This window comes from Salvelinus namaycush, chromosome 1, assembly GCF_016432855.1.
Source record: "Salvelinus namaycush isolate Seneca chromosome 1, SaNama_1.0, whole genome shotgun sequence".
Lineage (NCBI taxonomy): Eukaryota > Metazoa > Chordata > Actinopteri > Salmoniformes > Salmonidae > Salvelinus > Salvelinus namaycush.
The window spans coordinates 31,503,275-31,511,573 of NC_052307.1; positions in this window are offsets into that span (position 1 = coordinate 31,503,275).

An 8,299-nucleotide genomic window follows, 5' to 3' on the forward strand; every position below is an offset into this window, starting at 1 on the left:
CCTGGTCGTAATGCTAAGTTACCACCGCTCTGATATCCAAAAGTTATTTCCGCCTGTATGTAATAATAACACAAAAAACGTTCTGGGCAAAAAAGTTAAGAAATAACACACAAAAAACAAAAACTACAAAGTTGCTTAGGAGCTAGAAGCAGAGCTGCCATTTCTGTCTACCCAGAAAGACTAACAGTTGTAATCGCTCCCAAAGGTGATTCTGACATGTATTCACTCAGGGGTGTGAATATTTATGTAAATGAGGTATTTCTGCATTTCATTTTCAATAAATTAGCCACATTTTCAAAAAACATGTTGTCGCTTTGTCATTATGGGGTATTGTGTGTTGATGGATGAGAAAACAAATATTTTTACGTATTGTACATCCTTGGCCAAAGGCAACTTCTGAACTGAAGCAAGAACCAAAGTTCTGTTCCCTTATAGACTCATGTAAAGTCTAACACTGAACTGAAAAACACATTCAGATTTAACACTAAACAACCTGATGAGAAAATGAAATGTAACATGTAAACTTAATGTCAACAACTTGATCACGTAAACACATGAAAATCAATAAGAGCATGCTTAGCGACTGGGATACAAAGCTGTGGAGTTTCTGTCTGTTTTCTGTTTGTTGGGAGGGTGGACTGACTCCCAGGAACACACATCATCAGCAGCTCTCTGTGAAACACACACACACACGCACGCACGCACGCACGCACGCACGCACGCACGCACGCACGCACGCACGCACGCACGCACGCACACACACACACACACACACACACACACACACACACACACACACACACACCAGTATTTGGGAATGGTGTGTAAATCGGAGTAAATGTGAATGTGTGAGTAGAGTGCGTAGCCTCCAAAGAAATAAGCTGGTTATTAAAGAGGGGTGTTTTTCATTAGACAAATATCTGAAGTACGGGTATTAGCATTCTGTGTGTGTCATTGTGTAGTTCTAATCTCACCATAGTGTCACCTGTCCCTCTGGGCGGTGTCACACAGGTGGGAGTGTATCTGGGCTAAACATACAGCCTCTGCAGGGGGAGACACACACATCTGGTAGGGGAAAGTTTAGGAGGTGCAGTCTTTCTGTAGCCCAGCAGACGGGCCCCGGGTTGCCAGCAATCAGACTGCATAGGAAGAATAGCAGCTCTGGACACTGGCTGGGCTGGCTCAACTACAGAGATAGTGTGTGTGTTTGTTTAGTGACTTTTCCAGTATATCCCGGGGCAATAGATGTGTTTGTGTACTACTCACCGGTATATACCTGGGGCAGTGTGTGTGTGTGTGTGTGTGTGTGTGTGTGTGTGTGTGTGTGTGTGTGTGTGTGTGTGTGTGTGTGTGTGTGTGTACTCACAGACAGCAAGGGTTAGAACCGGTTCAGGGAGCAGAAAACCAGAAAATAAAGAAAACCAGAAATCATGGGAACCGGTTAATAACTTCTTAGGGCTGCAATCCCGTTAACGGGATCGATATGACAACAGCCAGTGAAAGTGCAGGGCGCCAAATTCAAACAACAGAAATCTCATAATTAAAATTCCTCAAGCATACAAGTATTTCACACCATTTTAAAGATACACTTCTTGTTAATCCCACCACAGTGTCCGATTTCAAAAAGGCTTTACAGCGAAAGCACCACAAACGATTATGTTAGGTCACCGCAAAATCACAGAAAAACACAGCCATTTTTCCAGCCAAAGACAGGAGTCACAAAAAGCAGAAATAGAGATAAAATTAATCACTAACCTTTGATGATCTTCATCAGATGATACTCATAGGACTTCATGTTACACAATACATATATGTTTTGTTCGATAAAGTTCATATTTATATCCAAAAACCTCAGTTTACATTGGCGCCATGTTCATAAATGCCTGCAAAATATCTGGAGAAATTGCAGAGCCACATCAAATAACAGAAATACTCATCATAAACTTTGAAGAAAGATACATGTTTTACATAGAATTAAAGATACACTTGTTCTTAATGCAACCGCTGTGTCAGATTTCAAAAAAGCTTTACGGCTAAAACACAATATTCAATAATCTGAGAACAGCGTTCAGCCACAAAAGCAAGCCATACAGTTACCCGCCAAATTGTGGAGTCAACAAAAGTCATAAATAGCATTATAAATCTTCACTTACCTTTGCTGATCTTCGTCGGAATGCACTCCCAGGACTCCCACTTCCACAAGAAATGTTTGATTTGTTTGGTAATGTCCATCATTTATGTCCAAATAGCTACTTTTGTTAGCGCGTTTGGTAAACAAATCCAAAGTCACGAAGCGCGTTCACTAAAAGTAGACGAAATGCCCAAAAGTTCCGTAACAGTCAGTAGAATCATGTCAAACGATGTATTGAATCAATCTTTAGGATGTTTTTAACATAAATCTTCAATAATGTTCCAACCGGAGAGAATTCCATTGTCTTCAGAAGTGCGATGGAACAGAGCTCGCTCTCACATGAACGCGCATGGTCAGTGCATGTTCAGGTCATGGCAGACCTTACTCATTCCCCTCTCCTTCGGCCCCACTTCACAGTAGAAGCATCAGACAAGGTTCTAAAGACTGTTGACATCTAGTGGAGGCCGTAGGAAGTGCAAACTGACCCATATCCCACTGTGTATTCGATAGGTGATGAGTTGAAAACCTACAAAGCTCAGATATCCCACTTCCTGGTTAGATTTTTTTCTCAGGCTTTTGCCTGCAATATGAGTTCTGTTATACTCACAGACACAATTCAAACAGTTTTAGAAACTTCAGAGTGTTTTCTATCCAATACTAATAATAATATGCATATATTAGCAACTGGGACTGAGGAGCAGGCAGTTTACTCTGGGCACCTCTGGGCACCTTTTCATCCAAGCTACTCAATACTGCCCCTGCAGCCATAAGAAGTTTAAGACAACCGTCGGAAGAGCAAAGACATTCAAAGTTCCTTCATAGAAGCCGTTCCTCCGTAGGTATAATACTGTGAGCCTAATTCAGATAATGCATGTCATCATAACAAGATGCCCAGTGCTTCAAGCCAAGCCTCTTCCTCCACCCTCTCTTGCTCTTATCCCACCCGCAAAATTTGAGTCGCATCCCGCGCCCTACACTTGTCTGTCCAATGAATGTAAACAACTGTTATAGCTTGCCCGCTCCATAGCAAGCTGCTCTATCCGCACTGATTGGTGAAGTAATTTAATATCGAGCTAAATGTAAAAAATATATATATATTTCAGAGGATAAAAAAAGTAAGATTTAAACTGTTACCGGTTCAGAACATTATTTTGCTTGTCGGAACGGTAGAACGGAACAAAAAGAAGCACAATGGTTCTGCTCAGAACGATTGGGAAATAATTTTGGTTCCAACCCCTGACTCATAGGTATACCGTGCTTTCGGAAAGTTTTCAGACCCCTTGACTTTTTCCACATTTTGTTAGGTTACAGCCTTATTCTTATTAAAACGTTTTTTCCCCCTCATCAATCTACACACAAACAGGAGACAAAGGGCTGTGAGGTATAGGTTTAATACTAGACACATGAAAAGTGGGATGTATACGGAGGGTACGGGGCAACAGAAGACAAACAGCAGAGGGGCTAATGATCTTGGAGATGGAGAAAGAACCAATAAAATGAGGGGAACGTTTGCGGGACTCCACCCGGAGGGGCAGATCTCGAGTGGACAGGCATACCCTCTGCACGAGACAATACCGGGGAGCCGCGGTCCGGTGGCAGACCGCTTGTCACCAATACCTGGAAGTGGACTTGAGAAGAGCCGACTGGGCTCTCTTCTGGGTACGGTGACAGCGGCGGACAAACATCTGGGCCGAGGGTGGCCGACCTCTTCCTCTTGCTCCGGGAAGAGCGGGAGCTGATTACCCAGGGAACACTCGAAAGGCGAGAGCCCGGTGGCAGAGCAGGGGAGGGTGTTCGATGAGGGACATGCAGTGGTTAAAAGAGACCAGCCGGAGCTTGCCGAGGAGTCTTATTCTGCGCACAGATCGTGCTGACAGCGACGGACGCGGAGACGTCCGAAGCCATTGGTAGGCAACGAAAGCATTGCCGCACAAAGGCCAGGGTCCGACGGGAGCCCGGGTGGTCTGTAAGCGTGGAGGAGTGGGCCCACTCCAGGACCGAGGGGCGGACAGTGTCAGGAACAAACATCCGGGTTACCTGCCCCCCGGGGTTCAGGCTGGGAAAGCTGCGCCTCACAGACATGCTTCCCAATTCCCCAGCTGAGTGCCGTCGCCAGGCACGAGGTGGGAAGTATGGTCTCAGGGTTCCGAGGGTGTAGTCGCGGGGCTATAGCGGCATGACAGAGGATCCGGCTTGATATTCTTGGATCCCGGTCGGTAGGAGAGGGAGATGTTAAACCGGGTGAAAAGCAGGGCCCACCTAGCTTGCCTGGAATTGAGACGCTTGGTGGTCCGGAGATATTCCAGGTTCTTTTGATCCGTCCACACAATGAACGGATGTTCCGCCCCCTCCAAAAAGTGTCTCCTCTCCTCCAACGCCATCACAGCGAGAAGCTCACGATTCCCCACATCGTAATTCCTCTCCGTGGCGTTGAGGCGATAGGAGAAGAAGGTGCAGGGATGTCACTTGAGGTCCTGGGCAGAATACTGGGACAGGACAGCCCCCACTCAGACATCCAAAGCATCAGACTCCACCGCGAACTGATGGGATAGGTCAGGATGAATCAATATGGGAGCAGTGGTGAAGTAGTGCTTGAGGCCCGATATGCCCGGGTCAGCGGCTGGGGACCACGTGAACAGAAACTTGGGAGAGGTAAGTGCAGACAGGGGGGAAGCCAGGATTCTGTAACCCCGGATAAAGTGACGATAAAAGTTGGCAAATCCCAGGAAACATTGCAGCTGCACTCTGGATGTAGGCTGGGGCCAATCCACCACCGCTCTCACCTTCCCGGGATCCATCTGTACATTCCCTGCAGCAATGATGTAACCAAGGAAGGGGATGGTGGAGCGATGGAATTTGCATTTCTTCATTTCACAAAAAAATGGTTCTCAGGGAGGCACTGGAGGACCTGTTGGATGTGGAGCACGTGTTCTTGGGCTGAGTGGGAAAAAACGAGGATGGCGTCGAGGTAGACAAAGACGAACCGGCTCAACAGGTCGCAGAGAACGTCATTAACCTCTTGAAGCTAGAATTTTTATGTTTGGAAAAATAACATTCCCATTGTAAGCTGCCTATTTCTCAGATTTCTTTTCCTGTAGCTTCCTCAGGGTGTGAACAGTCTTTAGACATAGTTTCAAGCTTTTATTTCGAAAAATGAGCGAGATTTATCAAAACGCGTCAGTGGATAGGCGGATGTCCCTCCATTAGTTGTTAAGCCAGACACTCGTTGCTTGACATTTTCTTTCTCTCAGTATTGAATAGTTTACAGTCCGGTTGAAATATTATCGATTATTGATGTTAAAAACAACCTGAGGATTGATTATTAAAAACGTTTGACATGTTTTTACGACCTTTACGGATACTATATGGAATTTTCGTCAAGCCTTGATGACTTGCCTAAGGCTGTGGAATACTGAACATAACGCGCCAAACAAATGGAGGAATTATTTTATTTTATTTTTTATTTTTTATTTTATCCCATTTTCTCCCCAATTTTCGTGGTATCCAATCGCTAGTAATTACTATCTTGTCTCATCGCTACAACTCCCGTACGGGCTCGGGAGAGACGAAGGTCGAAAGCCATGCGTCCTCCGAAGCACAACCCAACCAAGCCGCACTGCTTCTTAACACAGCGCGCCTCCAACCCGGAAGCCAGCCGCACCAATGTGTCGGAGGAAACACCGTGTACCTGGCCCCCTTGGTTAGCTCGCACTGCGCCCGGCCCACCACAGGAGTCGCTGGAGCGCGATGAGACAAGGATATCCCTACCGGCCAAACCCTCCCTAACCCGGACGACGCTATGCCAATTGTGCGTCGCCCCACGGACCTCCCGGTCGCGGCCGGCTGCGACAGAGCCTGGGCGCGAACCCAGAGACTCTGGTGGCGCAGTTAGCACTGCGATGCAGTGCCCTAGACCACTGCGCCACCCGGGAGGCCCAAATGGAGGTATTTTGATATTAAAAAAATCTTTATCGAACAAAAGGAACATTTATTGTGTAACTGGGAGTCTCGTGAGTGCAAACATCCGAAGATCATCAAAGGTAAGCGATTAATTTTATTGCTTTTCTGGCTTTCGTGACCATTCTACATGGCTGCTAGGTGTTCTTACTGTTTTGTCTAGTGATCGATAAACTCACAAACGCTTGGATTGCTTTCGCTGTAAAGCATATTTTCAAAATCTGACACGATAGGTGGATTAACAACAAGCTAAGCTGTTTTTTGGTATATTTCACTTGTGATTTCATGAAAATAAATATTTTTAGTATTTTTTTTGAATTTGGCGCTCTGCAATTCAGCGGTTGTTTACGAAAATGATCCCTCTCTAAAGGGATCCGTGCGTCAAGAAGTTAACCAGGGCCTGGAACACAGCTGGTTCGTTGGTAAGGTCAAATGGCATGACCAGATATTCGTAGTGACTGCTGGCCGTGTTAAAGGCAGTCTTCCACTCGTCCCCTTCGGTATCCGCACCAGGTGGTAGGCATTCCGCAGGTCCAACTTGGCAAAAACGGTGGGCTCAAAGGCCGAGGCGATGAGTGGTAGCGGGTAATGGTTCTTCCCTGTGATAACATTGAGGCCCCAGTAGCCACAAAGAAGAACCCTGCGCCGGTGGGGGAGGCAGAAGGACGGATAAACCCTACAGCTAGGAAGTCCCCGATGTAGGTCTCCATAGCCTTGGTCTCCGGACCCGACAGAGAGAGAAGGTCAATCCCGCAGTTATAGGGTCGGTGCAAGGAAGTGAAGAAGCCCGGGCCTGACTGGAAACCTACCGGAGGTCCTGGTGCTCTGCGGGAATGGCGGAGAGGTCTGGGGCAACTTCCAAGCCCACAGGAAGACGTCTCGGGGCAGGCTGCGCTGACTTCAGACAATGGCCGTGGCAGAACGGGCTCCAGCCCAGGATGGCACCAGCAGTCCAGTCTATGAGGGGATTGTGTCACTGGAGCCAAGAGAATCCCAATACCACGGGAACCTGAGGAGACTTCATTTGCATAAATTGCCTCGCTGTGGTTCCTTGACAGTCGTACGTTGATGGGAGTGGTATTGTGGGTGACCCGGCCTATAGAGCGCCCGTCCAGCGCTCTAACGTCCATGGGAGTGGAGAGGGGCTGAGTGGAGATGCCCAGCTCGGACGCCAGGGTAGCATCCAAAAACTCTCTTTGGCCCAGGAGTCGATGAGTACTCAGAGAGATTTTGATTGGTTCCCCCACAGCAGGATGGCATGCAAAGGGGTAGGAGTAAGGGGAGAGGAAAAGTTTTCTGTATGGCCCACCAGAGTACTCCGCCCTACCATTGAGCCTGGTCTTTTAGTGGACAGAGGGACACAAAATGACCAGTAGTCCCGCAATACAGGCAACTATTTGTGTGAAGCCGGTGTAGACATTCGGATCGGGAAGAGGTGAATCGGCAGACTTCGGAGACTCTCAGGGGAACTCGGGTAGCTCCCGGGCTGCTAGCTCATCCTTCACTTCCTCTGATAATCCGTGCAGGAACGTGTCGAACAGCAATTCTTTGTTCCAGGCACTCTCAGCTGCCAACGTGCAGAAATCCACTGCATAGTCTGCCACACTGCGGGAGTCTTGCCAAAGCTAGAGTAACTTTTGGGCAGCCTCTCTCCCGGACAATGGAGAATTGAAAACCTTCTTCACCTCCACCACAAACTCCTCCAGACTGAAGCATACGGCGACTGTTGTTCCCACACGGCCAGAGCCCAGGCGAAAGCCCGCCCGGACATCAATCTGATGAGGTACGCTATCATCGAGTGGTCCGAGGGGAAGGAGGAGGGGAGAACACTTTGCAAGAAACGCCCAACAGGTTCCCGACTTTACAGCGAAGCGTTCCTATGGGAGGTAAGCGGGGTTCTCGGGAAACCGGGGTAATGGGGAAGGCCGAGCTGCAAACAGCCAGGTTACTAAGGGGCTTGGAAGTTACCATCGTGGTAGGCTGCCTGACAGACAACCCGCGGAATTACTCCAGCAATATGTTTGACGCGCGGTCATGTCGTTCGGCCAAGGTCTGGAACCCCTCCATAAGACAACGAAGCAACTCCTAGTGCCTTTCAATGGTGGCTCCTTGGGAGGAGATGACGTTGCGGAGCTGGTCCAAGTCTGCTCGGTCTGTCACGGCCAGTTCGTACTGTCAAGGCTCAGGAGAAGACCCAGATGCAGACAGTTT